Source organism: Maylandia zebra, linkage group LG14 (genome assembly GCF_041146795.1).
Source record: "Maylandia zebra isolate NMK-2024a linkage group LG14, Mzebra_GT3a, whole genome shotgun sequence".
Lineage (NCBI taxonomy): Eukaryota > Metazoa > Chordata > Actinopteri > Cichliformes > Cichlidae > Maylandia > Maylandia zebra.
The window spans coordinates 3,370,998-3,388,050 of NC_135180.1; the positions used below are offsets into that span (position 1 = coordinate 3,370,998).

Here is a 17,053-nt window from a genome sequence, read left to right on the forward strand (position 1 = left end):
GGTGTTGAAGGCACTGGAGAAATCAAAGAACATGATTCTCACAGTGCTTCCAGCGGTCTCCAGGTGAGCGAGGGAACGATGTAGGAGGTGAATGACGGCATCATCCGCTCCAATGCCAGGCTGGTAGGCAAACTGAAGTGGGTCCAGTGATGAGCTTATTAGGCGCCGAAGCTGAGCCAGGACCAACCGCTCCAGGGTCTTCATCAGGTGGGATGTCAGAGCCACCGGCCTGTAGCTGTTGAGGTCCTTGGGGCGTGAAGTCTTTGGCACTGGTACAACACAGGAGGTTTTCCAGAGCTGTGGGACTCTTCCCAACCTCAGGCTCAGGTTGAAGAGGTGTGGAGACCAAACCAGCACTACTGATGAGTGCGACGGGTGGTGAATCTGAAGAATACAGGAAACAAAAACACATTAACCCATGGTCCAGATATACAGAGTCAGAGCTCAGAGGAGGGCGAGTTTACCACAGATGGTAGCAGGATGAACTGGCGAGGAGTGGCAGGCCGTGCCGGCTTAAAAACCCTCTAGGTGGAGCCCCGGAGATTGACAACAGGTGATGAGCTGGCCAACTCCACCCCCAGGGACGAATGACAGGAACCTGGACCACGCCCGACCAGACACTCCCACAGCATATGACACCCAGTCCCAGGTAAGAATGTATATAGATGTATCTAACAAGATGTATTTTATATCAACTCCTGTTATCTGGCCTGTCTGAACAAATTATGCCTTTGGAGTGTAAGGATTTTGATGTATTTTGCAAAGATTTATAGACTAATTGAAACTTGTAAACACAAATGTATCCTGTGTGTTCAGATCTGTGCAGAATTCCACAGGATTACAAACCTTCACCTGAAAAACCACTTTTATGCTGTGCTGGATCAACATGCTCCCCGGCTCCAGAGCTTATTCAGAAAGAAAGCTGTTTGCACAGGGAACGTGTCTGATGTCCTGTCTCAGCTCTTCAGAAGCTATAATCTCCAGGTTAGTGGGTTTTTGTCTTGTTTTTTGAGCTTTAATTAATTTGATCAATTTTTCAATTTTAATTACCATTCTTGACTAGGTTAGCCAATAATTTAAAATAAAAATTTTCTTGTGATGTAGGAACAAGCTGATATCCATGCCCAAAGTGCTGGTGTGCTTCATGCCCTCTCTGCCTATTTGTACGAAGACACCTGTACCTTCATCAAAACATGGGATGTAAGTTTTGGACAAAGTTGTGAACAATATCTTAGTAGCATCCTTGTTTAGATTTCTCAAAACATTATGACACTTTGACAGTTTGAGAAGCATCTCCATGCTTGGATCTGTCTACAACAGTGTCCATGTCACATAATGGAAACACTACATGTTTTTAATGTGTGTAGACCTTCTATAATGTTCCTAGCCCAACCATACATCACTGTACAAATGAAAAAACTATATAACTCCTATTGACTTTCTGTTGTTATTGCTACGAAGAGGTATGACTTTGCTTTACTAAAAGTACTATTTTTGTCAGTTTGTTTTCTCAAATCTTTGGTGTGTTGTGGCTTTTTTGTTGTTCAAACAATTGATTTCTGAGCTAGTAATAATCCAGAAATGTGACTTGTATAGATGAAACTAAGAGAAATTCAACTTTAATTTATATATTTTATCTTATTCTTTCCCAGTTAAATTTACCCTTCATTCTAATTTGTGTTGTACAGTTATTTCATTTTTAACCTTAATTTATATTTTATTCCTTCCTAGTAAAATTTACCCTTTTTAATTTTTCATATTTATTTCCCTTTTTAATTTTTCATATTTATTTCCTATCTTATTCATAGCCTTTTCCTTTTTTTGTTTTCTTTAGGTCACGAGCAGTTGTCCAAGCATTTCACTGCATATCGTACTGTGTATGACTGTGTACGTGACAAATAAAATTTGAATTTGAATGCACTAACATGAAGTAATTTTGTTTTCTGTAGATGATGCATTCTGATAGACCAGATATTAGTGAAGTGCCACTTGGACGAGTCCTGATCAGAGCCAATTCCAGCGATGCAACATTCTTCTGCCCTGAGAAGACTGCAGTTTTGGTCGAGGGTAACATGATCATTGTTTTCACCACCCTGGCTGATGCATTTCTAGTGATATTTGGACTGACCTACGCCCTGCACCTAAGCTACCCAAAATGTTTGGCCAACATTTTTGACTTCATTCAGAACGTTTTGATGGGTCTGGAGGGTGGGAAGTTGAAGCCCAAAGTGCTGAGTCTTAAAAATGATCTTTTGGCAGCAGAATAATGTCCAGGGTTCTTACACAGCCCTCAAGTGCCTGTTAAAGCAAGTAATTCAGTTTATCATGTTTCCAAGTCTGGATAAGTTTTTTTTTTTTTTTTTAAAGAGAGAATAGAATAAAGAAATCTTTGCAGACTCTGTTTCATACTTCATTATCTAAAAGCCACATCCAAAGTAAAAGGGGTGATTTTTATTTTATTAATTTATTTTTTCCCCCATCATCACTTGTGTTTTTAGTTGATTTTGATTGTGTTTTTAGTTAGATAACTGTAAATCTATAGAGAAAATGAAGGACAATCTCACTACATTTCTGGCTTCTAGGTGGGATCTTGAATGTCACGTAAGGAACGTTCCTCCTGAACTATTCATAACTGACATAAGGCACTAAGGAGGTTTATAACACTTTGTTTTATGTCTCTAAAGAAGTATTTTTCTATTTAATGTTTTATTGCTTTGTTGTTGAGACTGTGATTGCACTCTACAAATGTGCATTTTGCATAACCACAGTATTGGCATATTAAAAAGGTTAACAATTATATTTCAGTGTATTAGCTGCACTATACTATAACTTTCATTCGGTTTTCCCACCTAATAATGCAGGATTTTCTTTTCCTTTTGTTTGTTTTTTAATAAAAAGGCCATACTCATGTGTTAATCAAATTTGAATACTCTTAAAACATGTTGTGAAATTCTTTATTTCTAATATTGTAACCTTGTGCCAAAATTTCCGACATTATTCCCTATAAAATGTGGTGGATTTATGTCTTTGGGCTTTTTGTTAGAAAGGCTATGTGTTAAAGTAACTCAATAAATTTGTAACTTGAATTTATATTTTCTGTCTTATGTTTTTACAAGTGTAATTATTTTGGGCACTTTTTTTTTATATCAAATTCAAAACACAGTAGATTTGGATATTACAAGCATTTGTATTTTAAATTTTTGAGTTGTATTAGCTTAAAATGGTTAACATTTTGAAACTAAAAATTAATTCCTTAAAGTTACTTGAGCTAGATTTGTACTTGAAACTCAAAATATCAAGTAGAGAGTACTAAACCAAAAATGTGGATATAACATAAAAACATTTGTCAATGGTACTTAAAAATATTTATCTAAAGCTAATAAATAAAGTGTGTTTATTTAACTTTTATTTTTAAGTTTTAGTTACTTAAAATATTTTATGTAATCAGTTTCACCAAAAGTTTTGAGTAAAATTAACTTATTGGGTTTTACAGTGTATGTGAAGCAGCCAAACACATGCCTTCTCCTCTCGTTAACTGAGATAAACTGCTGGCATATTGGTTTTACATCTATACTGTCCAGTATGTCCTGGTGGACATACAGCAGCATTGTTTAATCTCATTTGAGTCATTGTTGACCTTAGCCATGTTTTTAGTCTTCTGAGAGCACTGAAGCTTCTTTCATCCTCAGTACCTGCATTTTATCCTGAGATTAAAATTATTATTCTGTGCTTAATTTCCCCCAGGGATCAATAAAGTATTCTGATTCTGATTCTGATTCTCACCTTTGGCCCTGGCTCTTCCCCTCTGACTGCACTAGGACATATTGCCACCTGATAAAATAACACATTGATTTGTGCCATATAAAAAGTGAGAAATGTCAATTCAGATTCTTTGTCAAATGTACACTAAAGAATCAATTTACATCAGCAGCCTAACAACTGTCGTGATAATAAATACTAGTTAATCTATAGCACCAAAACATCAGTCAGTCACCTGTGACCTCGCCTCTTCACCTCTGAGCTACAACATGGCAGAGCTGCCTCTGTCACCTGATGAATAACAGTGAGACATTCCACATACATGCAGTCACACATGTGCTTCAAATACAGTCATGAACCAACAAGTCATCATCCAATTTCACCTGTGATCTTGTGTCACCATTACTCTCTGTGTTGGTTCTTCTGACACCTGACAAATAGGACATACAGTGGGGCAAAAAAGTATTTAGTCAGCCACCGATTGTGCAAGTTCCCCCACTTAAAATGATGACAGAGGTCAGTAATTTGCACCAGAGGTACACTTCAACTGTGAGAGACAGAATGTGAAAAAAAAATCCATGAATCCACATGGTAGGATTTGTAAAGAATCTTACAGGTTTCTTTGAAAAATACTTTTTTATAGCCAGGTTCTTCCTTTTTGCTGCCGTCCTCCTCTCCTCCTTGCAGGTCCTTGCAGCGCAGGCTTGCCGCTGCTAAAACTAAACAGAGCTCCCTGAAAGGCACAGCTAATCACATTGGCCATATTAGTCACATGATGTAGGAGAGAATGTAATTTAACTCTTTCTGCTCCGCTGGGTGAATGAGACATTGACAGATCGTTTTTTTTTTCTTTCTATCGGGTTTGTTTTTCTTTACTCGAAGAGATCAAATTATTGGTGGGAACAATTCAATAATCGCTGGATATTGGTGGGGACATGTCCCTTCCGTCCATACCAAATCTACGCCCTTGATAGTACCTCTGTGACCTAATATTAATTCTGTTCATTTCAATTTCATTTATTTACTTATATATATCTCCTTAAGGTGCTTTATATTGTCAGGTAGAGATGTACAATAATACAGAGAAAACTCAAACGATCACCCTACCCCATCTGAGCAAGCACTTGGCGATAGCGGGAAGGAAAAACTCCCTTTTAACAGGAGGAAACCTCCGGCAGAACTGGGCTCATGGAGGGACAGCCATCTGCTATACAATGCATCAATACAATTAGGACAGTGAAAATAGGAAACACTAAAGCAAAAACACAGTTAAAAAAAATTCTAAATAGCTTGAATAGCAATATTTGCAACGACCACCTTTATTCTTCAACATAGTCTGAAATCTTTTGGTGAAGTTTTCTTGTAATTTCTTCAAATAGTCCTCAAGAACAGCTCTCTATGCTAAGGTTCAATAGTGTCCCATTGTGTTTTTCTACAAAGGGACGCTTTTCCTGCATTAGAGGTGTCTTTGGAATGAAAAATGGAGTCTTTGCCAATCAGACACATTCCAGATGGTACTGCATGGAGGGTCAAATCTGGCTGTACTTTTCTGCATTCACAACTGCATCAAATCTGACAAGAACCTCAGCACCACTGGCTGAAGTGGCCCAGACAAAGCCTACACTGCTTTTACAGGTGGCTGTAGACACTCCCTGTTGTACCTCTCTACTGACCTTCTTTGTTCTATGACCACTTACATTTATTTGAACCAAAAAATTTCAAATATGGAATTGTTAAGGAAGACGTCTAGATCATTTTGCTTAAGACCATTTTAAAAATGACAAGAACCTCTGGCTCCTTGGAAGCAAAATATAAAGAACTTAAGGGTTGCTCAAGACAAAACAAAATATAGAGTATCCATCCATCCATCCATCCATCCATCCATTTGCTTCCGCTTATCCTTTTCAGGGTCGCAGGGGGCGCTGGAGCCTATCCCAGCTGTCAAAATATAGAGTACTTTTAGTTAATTAGCTTCGGACAGGCAAACATTGTACGATGCATAGAGTTGGGGCAGTGCACATATGGGTCAGACATCTGAGGAAAAGGATATACAAGTTCTGTAATCAAAAGTCAAATGCTAATGTATTGCTTTGTTACACAGGATGCAATTTGAATGGACACTGTCTGGGAAAAAAAGTGTCCTGAGAGAAACCAATCAAGCCTAGAACTATGGTAACACATGGATTTAAATGCCTCTGAATCACAATGAATCACATTGGACAATAGGGCCACAATGACCCCTAGATTAGCGTCTATTACTCAGATACATTAGTGCCTTGCGACTGTATTAAGAGTCCTCGTTTAACATCGTTCAAGGGGTGGACCAGAAATCCCCAAGTTTCTAAATTGGAATTTCATTCCCTCAGGTACTTTGGCTCATATGAGAAAAGTTGGAATGCATTTGATCTGTCCTAATTTCAATTAATTAGCGACAATGGTTGCTCAGGGAGTCCCACAGGGCAGAGGAAAAAATGGGCTGAAGGGAAGCAAGCATCAGAAAAGTGAAGGGAGAAGTGGCATCAATAAACTGTTAGAGACTCATTAGCAGGCTAAATGGCTCTCCCAAAGTCACGACACTTTAACACGGGACCTGGCACTAATTACTGGCCACAGTATCCATTACAGGCCCCTCCTCTGCTTCCCTCCCTACATTCCTCTTTCTTTTTATTCCACCCATCTCAACCACAGTGGAATTGGCCTGTAAATGATTGCTCTACAGAGCAAGATTAGAGGGCCATTGTAGTAGGATAGTCAGTGAGTGAGAATGTGGGCAGCTAACATGAGGGAGTGAATGCGTAAGTTATTGTCCGTGTTGATTAAAGCTTTCTAGGATGCAAAGAATGAAAAATTACCTCCTTCGGCTGACCTCTACAACTCTGGCTTGGCCCCTGTGCTCCACCATGACAACAACTATGATAATCAGTGCTCAAATACACTCACTAGCCATTAAGTCAACTTTCTGCTTTAAGAAATAAGCAGTTTAAAATGAGAGGTAACCTTTAAATAGGTTATATACAGAAGGTCATCATACAGTAATCCAAAAGTCCAAAAAGGGAAACATAAACAGCAAAATCCAAGCTTAACACAGAACAAGGAGCAAATGAGGGCAGGTTAATAGGAGGGTAAAAAGAACAAAGGAAATAGGCCGTAAATACACACCAGGGAATTATGGGATGTGAGCATAGTTGGGGTACAAGGCTTGGATGAATATAGTTAACAGAAGTGTCAGCTAACTACTTAGCAAAAATGCAAAGAATGCAAAACAAGACACAGGTGACAAATGTCTACCAAAATAAAACAGGAAGTGATATATAATAACTGAAAGAAAGAGATGCTGAAACAAGGCCTGTACAGAATGAATTAAAGCATGGGTGGAACACTGAATGAACAGCTTAAAGTCTACAATCATAAACTTTCTACTTTTCATGTGAAAAGAAGATATAAGCTGATGGTGACGATTCAATTCAATTCATTTTTATATAAATATTTATCTCCAAAGTACAACAATAGCCATCTTAATGCATTTTATTTTATTGTAAGTTGAAGACCCTGCAGTAATAGAGAAAAATACACTACACAACAATCAGACGAGCCTCAATGAGCAAGCACTTGGTGACAGTGGGAAGGAAAACTGTCTTTTAACAGGAAGAAACCTTCAGCAGAACCATGGTTAGGGAGGAATATCCATTTTCTGGGAGTAAGGAACAATACACAAGACATTTAAAAGCACTGTAATTTGTGAGACTCTTATACAACATGTACACTGGTAATATGCCTCTGCCCTGTTTTGTGTAGCCCTTGACAACGTATAGGTAACTTTTAAAGGTTTTCATAGAAACACCACAGGTACATTATAAGCATCAACATGGCTATGGTGCAAATTCATCTTTTCACAACATCCCTTGACATACAGTGTCACATATAACATCATGAGTTCACAGAGAGAAAGAAAAACAAGTGTAAATGCAGATGACACCTGAATAGATAAATCTGTCTAAAGCTCATGAAGCATGCGTGCTGAATGCTAACATGTGTGCAGGTAGCTTAAAAGGTAGAACTGCTAACATCACCTTAGTCATTAGTCACTCTGCTCAAAATCACAAGAGGGAAGAGTTGACTTAATGGCTAATAAAGAGTTGTCAAATATAAGACCCAGGGGACAGATTAATTTTTATAATTTCAGGACAATGAGCTAGCAGGACTTTTTCCATAATTTTTTACAAGTGTGGTACTGAGTTTCAGTTTGGTATACTTGCATTATAGGTGCAGTGTGCACTGTTGCGCCTGCTGCTGATTGTGAATTATCTTTTCTTCTTCTTCAACAATTAGTTATTGTTGTTTTTGCAATAATAACAATGTTTTTGCTGTCACTGCATTCATAGTGCTTTGTAAAAAATAAACACTGGACTTGTAAAGTGCAGTTTACTGATCATTACATTAGGATTTTCTGCAAGGTCCTCCTTAAATATATAGAGTTAGTATTAGATGCAGTACCCTCTTTGGCTCTCGGAGGAGGCGGACGCATCTTTCCCCTCTCCTTCCCTTATCTTCCCTGCTGCTGCTTCTATGTGTTTGTCTAGTCTCGTCTAACTCTAACCCTCAAAGAGTTTCCCAGTCTTGTTCTCTAAAACCTAAAGAATTATGGATTTGATCAACTGGTCCCGTAATGGAATTGACACCCTGCTAGGCTTGGGAGAGCCCGATTGTCCTGCGGAGACGTTTGCTGCCGGATACTCGATGGTCAGTTGCGTCATGTGTCTGGCGACACTCTCGATGGAGGACAATGAACAACATCTACCAATTTGGAACCATGATAACAGAGTTCGGGCTGATTGGAGCTGGCTTGGACCTGGTTTATCGAAGAACAGGAAGCGGCTACAGCCGTTCAAAATCCCATAAGGCTGGCCGACATGATAGATGATTGGCAGGGCTGAGAGTACTCAGACTGTGTTTTGAATGCAATATGGATAAGATCTTGGAGAAGCTCATGGCTCTGCAATATGGATAACCTCTTGGAGAAGAACAACAGGAATTGAGAGAACTGGTGTCCAGTGATGGACATTAGACCAACTGTAAAAATTGGATGCAGTTGTTCGCACTAAACCCAAACATTCACGATCTTCACTCATGCGGCCCCCCTGCTGCCAGCTGAAGGCCTGCCAAGGTTGAAGCTGACTGGAACAACAAATTCTTCCCATGATAACAGGATTGTTGACGGAACTCTTTGTCCCTCCTTCAAGGCCACCTGGGTCCACTGGAGACTGTTGACTGACGCTTAACCGGGCGTGGTGACACTTTCTCTCAGCTGAACATAGGATACACACACATGCACACGCACGAAACACGCACACTGATACTCCCTCACTATCACCCTCCCTACCCCGGATCCAATGCCTCCTCCCACGCTTACCTCCCATCCGATGTGGACCAACTGGAGGCGCAATCGAAGATTGCAGCGGTCCCAGATCAGCTGTACACACTGGAACACTCTCCCATGTTGCTTGTCTGTGTTTTATTGTGCTATGGTGTGTTGATATCTGTGCATTTCTGTAATATCCTTTTTGTGTTACACATTTTGATGTTTTTTTTCCTCGCTACCTAGCCTGACCTGTCTCCCCAATGTGATGTTTGTGTATTGTATGTACGGTTGGCAAGGTCTCTCATCTCGGTTGTGGGCAACTGCAACTGACAAATAAAGGCTATCTCATCATCATCATCATCATCATCATCATCAAAATTACAAACAGACGAGGCAGGAGGGTTTAGAAGGGGCAGAGGATGCAGTGACCAAATCATTAGGCTCCATAATATAATTGAGTTAAATCAAGCATGACACAGTAGGTACTCTGAGCACTTAAAATGCTCTTTAGACTTAAAGTTATTTCCATCATTCACAAAAATCTTAATAAAATTCTTTTTTAAAGTGTTATTAAATTCTTTTTTATAGTAATACAGATGATCACAGTAGAGGTAATTTGGGGTTCAGTATCTTGCCCAAAGCCAAGGAGATTCAGGGAGTGGTAGGCTCTCACTACCCACTCTACCTCCTGATGGTAGATGGTGAGCTGATGTGAAACCAAAATGAACTTTTATGAATAAAGTAGTTTGATGTGCTGGAATCAGGGGAGCACGCCGTATGAATGACACTGGATGTAAGCTGAATGGACTGAAGCTTACAAATTCCTGCTTCATTATTTATCACCCATGCAGATATGATGTACAGATTTATCCCTAAAGAGGGCTGGACCCCCTAATGGATAAACCCTATCCTGTCTCATTAGGAACTAAATGGCATGTCAAAATGGTATGAAAGTGAATTCCAAGGTTTGTGATATAAAAATGGCTAGATTGAAACATGTTTAATATTACTACAGGCAAAATCAGTACACAAGTGTCACGTCCAAAATCTAACACCATTATCGAATCAGCTGGCATAAAGCAAAGAATTTCTGGACTAAAAAGCATGACCTAGAGACCAAAAATATTTTTTAAAATTATTATTATTATTATTATTATTGATTTTGTTAATAATGATCATAATACTAATATTATAAAAGTTAACATAATAGTCAAAATCAGAAATCAAGGACAGATGGGCATGCAACTGTAGAGTTTGTCTGAAGCAGCTGCTGCTCACAATTTGCTGTGGCGTGAGAAGGCAGGCCAAGACGATCCAGGAAGCAGGAGTGACAGAAAGTGGGCAAGCAGGTGCACAGAAGTTAGGCAATGAATGACTTTCTGTCCTCTGCAGTGGATGACCAGCTTGACAGCAACACATAAATGTTTGTCCAAAGGTTTCCTTGTTTCAATGACATAAAGGTTGTGAGGTGGAGGTGAGACAAAACAAGAGAATTCCCTAGTAGTGATGTGTCGGTCGCGAACGAAGTAGCTCTTAGAGCCGGATCTTTGATGTGAACGACGCGAACGGCCCCTTATCGCGAGCCGTGTTTTTTTCTTTCTTTCTCTCACCCTCTCTCTCTCTCTCGCACTTTTTTCTATGGTGTTATTTTTGTGCCACTATTCTGAGTGCACGTAAAAAAGGTTTGCAGGTGCAAGTGTTGCAATTAGAGGAGAAATTCATTTTGAGCGAAGAAAAGCTGAATTTGAGTGAACAAAATTCATTGCTGCGTGCAAAAAATCTATTTCAGTGTTTGCTATTATCCACACACACACACACACACACACAATAGCAGCCCCCTCACTCAGTTTTTGCAGTTGCACTTGCTCGCAATGTGTTGCTCGCACTCTCAACATTTCTGCCCGTGCGCGCTCAACTCTTTCAAATCGAGCAGATATTTGAAGTTTACACAGCACCATTCTCTCATGAAAATAATAAAGTTTACTTTGTGACCCAGACAGAGTAATGTTTCAAACTCCGCCAATCTATGTTCCTCCGCCACTGCCTCGTTTGAGTTTTGAACGAAATGGATTCTGGGATATTGCATTTCGTCATCTCGAGCTGATTGGAGACCAGAACAGCCAATCAGATATTTTTGCATCCAAGTCTGTGATTGGCTGGTTTTGTGGCACAACTATAATGGTGTAGAGAGAGAGTTGAGCACGCACGGGCAGAAATGTTGAGAGTGCGAGCAACACATTGCGCCATATTTTTCCGCTTCACTCCGCACGCGAGCCTTGTGCTTTGCGCTGGGAAGAGGGGGGAGGGGCTGTAGTTACACTCGCAGTAGCACAGGAACAGAGCGGGAGGGAGAGAGAGAGAAAGAGAGCCAGGGACAACAACATCACATTAGAAAGGTATAGTAATCATCCACAACTACTTTCAGTTGCGGATGATAAAGGATTCAGAAAGTTTATTCATGCAGGCCCATATGACAGAGAATGTGCATCTTCTTTTTGTTTTCATATTTTAATTTATATTTAATTGTGTTGTGGTTTGCAGTGTTTTGTGTTGTTTCACTTTAAATATGTATAAAAGGAAAAAGCTGAAAATTTAAATAGTTAAAAGTTGAACTGTGAATAGTTGGTTTTTGTATTATATGATTTATTCATTACATTTTATGTGGAGTGAATAAATAAAAGTATATTTACAGTGGCCCCTACAGACAAAGCACGTACAAACTTCAAAACACGTAATAACTCAAAACACATACAAAACACAACGGAAGTGCTCCAGGATGCTAGGGAGCAGTGTTGAGCTTTTGTTACCCAGTAGCTACACAAGCCAGCAAGTACCAACGACCGGATTTGGTGTGTGGTAGTAACAGGTAAATGAACATATTTTTAAATTATTTGAATATATACTGAACAAAAATATAAACGCAACACTTTTGTTTTTGCTCCCATTCCCCATGGGATGGACGTAGAGACCTAAAATTCATTCCAGATACACAATATAACCATCCCTCCCAAACAGTGGTCACAAATCAGTCCAAATGTGTGGTAGTGGGCACATCTGCTATATTGATATAATCCATCCCACCTCACAGGTGTGCCACATCAGGATGCTGATCTGACATCATGAGTAGTGCACAGGTGTACCTCAGACTGCCCACAACAAAAGGCCACCCTGGAATGTGCAGTTTTTTGCGCTATTGGGGGTCTGGGGACCCAGAACCGGTCAGTATCTGGTGTGACCACCATTTGCCTCATGCAGTGCAACACATCGTCGCATGGAGTCTATCAGATTGTCAATTGTGGCCTGTGGAATGTTGGTCCACTCCACTTCAATGGCTGTGCGAGGTTGTTGGATAGTCGTGGGAACTGGTACATGCTGTCGTATACGCCGGTCAAGCACATCCCGAACATGCTCAATGGGTGACATGTCCGGTGAGTATGCTGGCCATGCAAGAACTGGGACATTCTCAGCTGCCATCTGCCCTGAACAATGTGAACAATGATTCATCCGTGAAGCGCACACCTCTCCAACGTGCCAGACGCCATCGAATGTGAGCATTTGCCCACATAAGTCTGTTACGGCGACGAGCTGGAGTCAGGTCAAGACCCCGATGAGGACGACGGGCATGCAGTTGAGCGTCCCTGAGACGGTTTCTGACAGTTTGTGCAGAAATTGTTTGGTTGTGCAAACCAATTGTTCCAGCAGCTGTCTGGGTGGCTGGTCTCAGACGATCTTGGAGGTGAACCTGCTGGATGTGGAGGTCCTGGGCTGGTGTGGTTACACGAGGTCTGCGGTTGTGAGGCCGGTTGGATGTGCTGCCATATTCTCTGAAACGCCTGTGGAGACGGCTTATGGTTGAGAAATGAACATTCAATGCACGGGCGACAGATCTGGTTGACATTCCTGCTGTCAGCATGCCAATTGCACGCTCCCTCATTGCTTGTGGCATCTGTGGCATTTTGCTGTGAGACAAAACTGCACATTCCAGGGTGGCCTTTTGTTGTGGGCAGTCTGAGGTACACCTGTGCACTACTCATGATGTCAGATCAGCATCCTGATGTGGCACACCTGTGAGGTGGGATGGATTATCTCAATATAGCAGATGTGCCCACTACCACACATTTGGACTGATTTGTGACCACTGTTTGAGAGGGATGGTTATATTGTGTATCTGGAATGAATTTTAGGTCTCTACGTCCATCCCATGGGGAATGGGAGCAAAAACAAAAGTGTTGCGTTTATATTTTTGTTCAGTGTATATGAGTGCTTGTGTATAAATACACAAACAATACACATATGCTTTCAATTGTGTAATTTAAGTGATCTAGGTAGCTCTGTTTTGGAAGTTCAGTTAATGCTAGAAATGTGTTTTGGAGTTTGTACGTGCTTTGTCTCTACCGCATGTATTTATATATTAACATATATAAATAAAACCACTTTTTTTACATTAGTAATTCATTTTGTGCATAATTTTATATTATTGTTAATAATAAATTAATTAAAGCAACAAAACAACCTGAAGATCCGGTTCGGAGCTGAAAGAGCCAGCTCTTTTCAGTGAGCCGAGCCGAAAGAGCCGGTTCTCTAAAAAGAGCCGGAAATCCCATCACTATTCCCTAGGAGACAGGCAAGAACAACAATAACAGGAGACTAGCAGAAACTGGGGCACAAAGCAAACGTTCAGAGAGCCCGAGTACCAAAACAAGAGTAACAACAATCTGGCAGACATGGTGGAGGAAGATAGTCCTTATAAACAGTGCAGTAATGAGTAGATAAGATGCAGGTGTAATGCCTGAACCTGGCACCCAAGGAAGGGCTCCACCCACAGGCAAGGCAAAAGATGATGAACCTGCCCTTCTCTACACCTAAAAGACAAGAGTAAGCAGGAGGATGAGAGGGAGAGAGAAAGAAAATAGGACCAAGACACAAACTCTACTGGAAGTAAAGCTTACATGAGAAAGTGCTGATGACAGTGGATGAAAAGGAAAGATGAGATAAGTCAGGGAAGAAAAGGCTTTAAAATCAGACTATATCTACAGTAAGAGGAGTTGCACAGAAGAGGTGGTGGTAGGAGGGGGAAACTGATCTCATCTTGTGTCCTCTGAATGGGGTCCTAATTGGAAGGGCTGTGTGAATAGGCAGCTGGCCGAGGAGTGCCTGCACAAAAGAACACACAGTGAGATGGTGCTAGAGATGAGGCCTTCTCTTTTCACCACCTCTACCCCAAAAGTTAAAAAAAAAAGAAACTGAAGAGAGAATGAGAGAAAGAAGGGAAAGGATGCGTGTGTGTGCGTAGCATTTGTGTGTATGCGTTGGGAGAGGGGGGTATGTTGGTCATGTAACAACTCAGAGGAGTGGAAATCGACAAAATGTAGAGAGAGCAGAAAAGAGATAGAGAGCAGATGAGAAAGAGACGGTAATCATAGAAGATTATCTTCTTGTGATGGAGGCAGAGCTGCAAGGATAAGTAGGCTATCCAGAGGAGGACGATCCCAGAACCAGTCAATAAAGACCCATGTCTGGAGCCCTGTTATGGGTGGATGGGCTGGGGTGAGGTGGGGTTTGAGTGGCAGTTAGGGCAGTAAGGGATCAAAAAGTGGTCGTTATGATGTAGGCTGTAGTAGCTCTTGGAAGTGGCCTGTATGCTCTGATTATGCTGCATGTGTTCAAGTTCCCACAAAACTACAAAAGGGAATGGTGTTAGACACTGAACGCGCTGCAGTTGTTCATTTTGTGTGTTTCTACATGTGAAAGATAGTCATCATAAAAAATGACAGCATAGGTTGTTTGCTCAGACAGTTTGACTGTGGTTCCTAAAAAGTGACGTTTTGTGGTTGTACATTCAGTTGTACAGTTTTTAAAAAAATCTTTTAAGGCCGTACCCCAAACACAAATTCAGACAAATAAAATGTTGAAGAGTAAATAAAAAATATATATTTGGACACAAGCTAATTTTTATACAGATAAAAGAAATAATAAAGCATGAGTGCTAACCAGTAAGATTTAGAGCGTTTTGCCAACCTTTTGGAGGCACGGCACATATTTCACATTAGAAAACTCATGCGGCACACCACCAAACAAAAATGTCACTGATAATTTTTTCCCAATTTTTTGCTAGGGCCTTCATCTGGGTCAGAATTTTCTCCAGGACTCAGGTCTGATTGATTACTTTTTCTTTTTAAATATTTATCTATTGCTATTATGTAATTGCTCAGAGTACTAATCGGGTGAAACCAGATAATCTTCCACGGCACACCTGATCATTTCTCACGGCACGCCTATGTGCTGGGGTTGAGAAACACTGCTTTATAGGTCCTGATACCTAAAAGCTATTTAGATGTTTGTGTTGCCTTGATATTGACTGTGTGCACATGGAAGGGCTCCTTTCAGGACATTTACAATGAAGATGCCAATATTAGCACAGGTGATACTTGGCTTGTGTTGTCACAGGTAGCTGTTGGTAGCTTTGGTTCCATTGAGCTGTCCCACCATATATATATATATATATATATATATATATTTTTTTTTTTTTTTTTTTTTTTTTTTTTTCTCTAGAGTAAAATGATCATGCCAGATAAATATTTAGCATCTCCATAAATTATTTTCTGTCTGCTCATACTATATGTCAGCTTGTCTCTTCGTTGCTGTTTAAACTATGCAGCGGGAGTAATGCTGTATTTTGCCTGGCTTTTTTCCGCCACTGAAACATCATGCATGTATCATTTGTGGGAAAATGATGCATTTTGGATGAGCCAGGTTAGAAGCAAATGGCATCCGATATGACCTCCATTTTATAGAACAGGAATCACAGGAATAAAAACTCCAGGAGGTGAGGCGGTAAACAGCTGCAACATTCACTTGTGTACACGCACAAATGTTTGAGCTGCACGTATTCTTTGACACACATGTGCATTTGAAGATGCATCCAAAACTGACGATAGAAACAAATAGAATGAAATGCATAAATACTGAAATTTTATTGTACTGTTGCTCCGTTTAAAATTAAGGTCTGAGAACTTCATCAGCCAATATAATTTAAAAACAAATAGATTGTCTGTTGGTGTTTCCACATCACACATCTAGGCCTTTAAACTGGAGCTTTACAGTATGGGTTATGAAAGTTGCTAAAATACGGTTTTTCCTTTTACTGTGTTACTCTCTTCTGGTGGTCATGAAGATGTGATAAACGCCAGCAAATAAACCATCTGCTTCCCTCACAATCTGTCAATTGGAAGAATCCCTCCTTATCCATCACAGTGGTGCTATACTCTCACTGGGAACCATCGAGCAGCTGTACGCCTCATCTGTGCACTTGCTGCTGGTATAGGCAGCATGGCGGGATACCTGCACATACAACCCACCAGATGTTTATGACTCCACGTTGTGTGTGTGTGTGCTTGACCATATGTGTGATTTCTGCTTTTGATTTGATGTGTCATTGTGTGTGTATCTCTTTAAATGTGTAAATATGTGTGTGGATGGTGTGTGTTTCTGGACGATGCCAGACGCCCCTCCACATCTCCTGCCATCTGGGTAATTGATCGTTTGCTATCATAAAAAGAATAAAGGGAAAGGGAATGTATCATAATAGGCCTTTTCTTAAACGCCCTGTTTTTTTTATTTTATTTATTTTTTGTTTCCAAGTCTGTTTTATTTGTTTGGGGAGCTGCCAGTTGACATGGTTATGAAAAGGGTATGATGAGTCGAGATTATGCATCATTTTGTAAAGCTTGAGGGTGATCAATGACCTGAGGCTTTTCGTTGTTTAGTGTAATGTAGTTCAAGAACTCTGTTTGAACACAGTACAGAGTTTGACGAGTCTGTTTTACTGTTTTGTATTTAAACCTGTCAGTTTTCCCTTGTCTAAATTTTAATTCAGACAAAAAAGAAGACACATTTTTTGTGTTCAATTACAAATTGTGGCATTATTTAATAATA

General features: G+C 40.2%; 1 long non-coding RNA gene across 1 annotated transcript; it reads left to right on the top strand.

Moving 5' to 3' along the window:
- Positions 1-746: 746 nt before the first annotated feature.
- On the top strand, positions 747-3,153 carry LOC143421915 (uncharacterized). Its single transcript, XR_013101515.1, has 3 exons — positions 747-984; positions 1,105-1,200; positions 1,950-3,153. It is a non-coding gene; the product is annotated as an uncharacterized LOC143421915 (long non-coding RNA).
- The last annotated feature ends 13,900 nt before the right edge of the window (positions 3,154-17,053 follow it).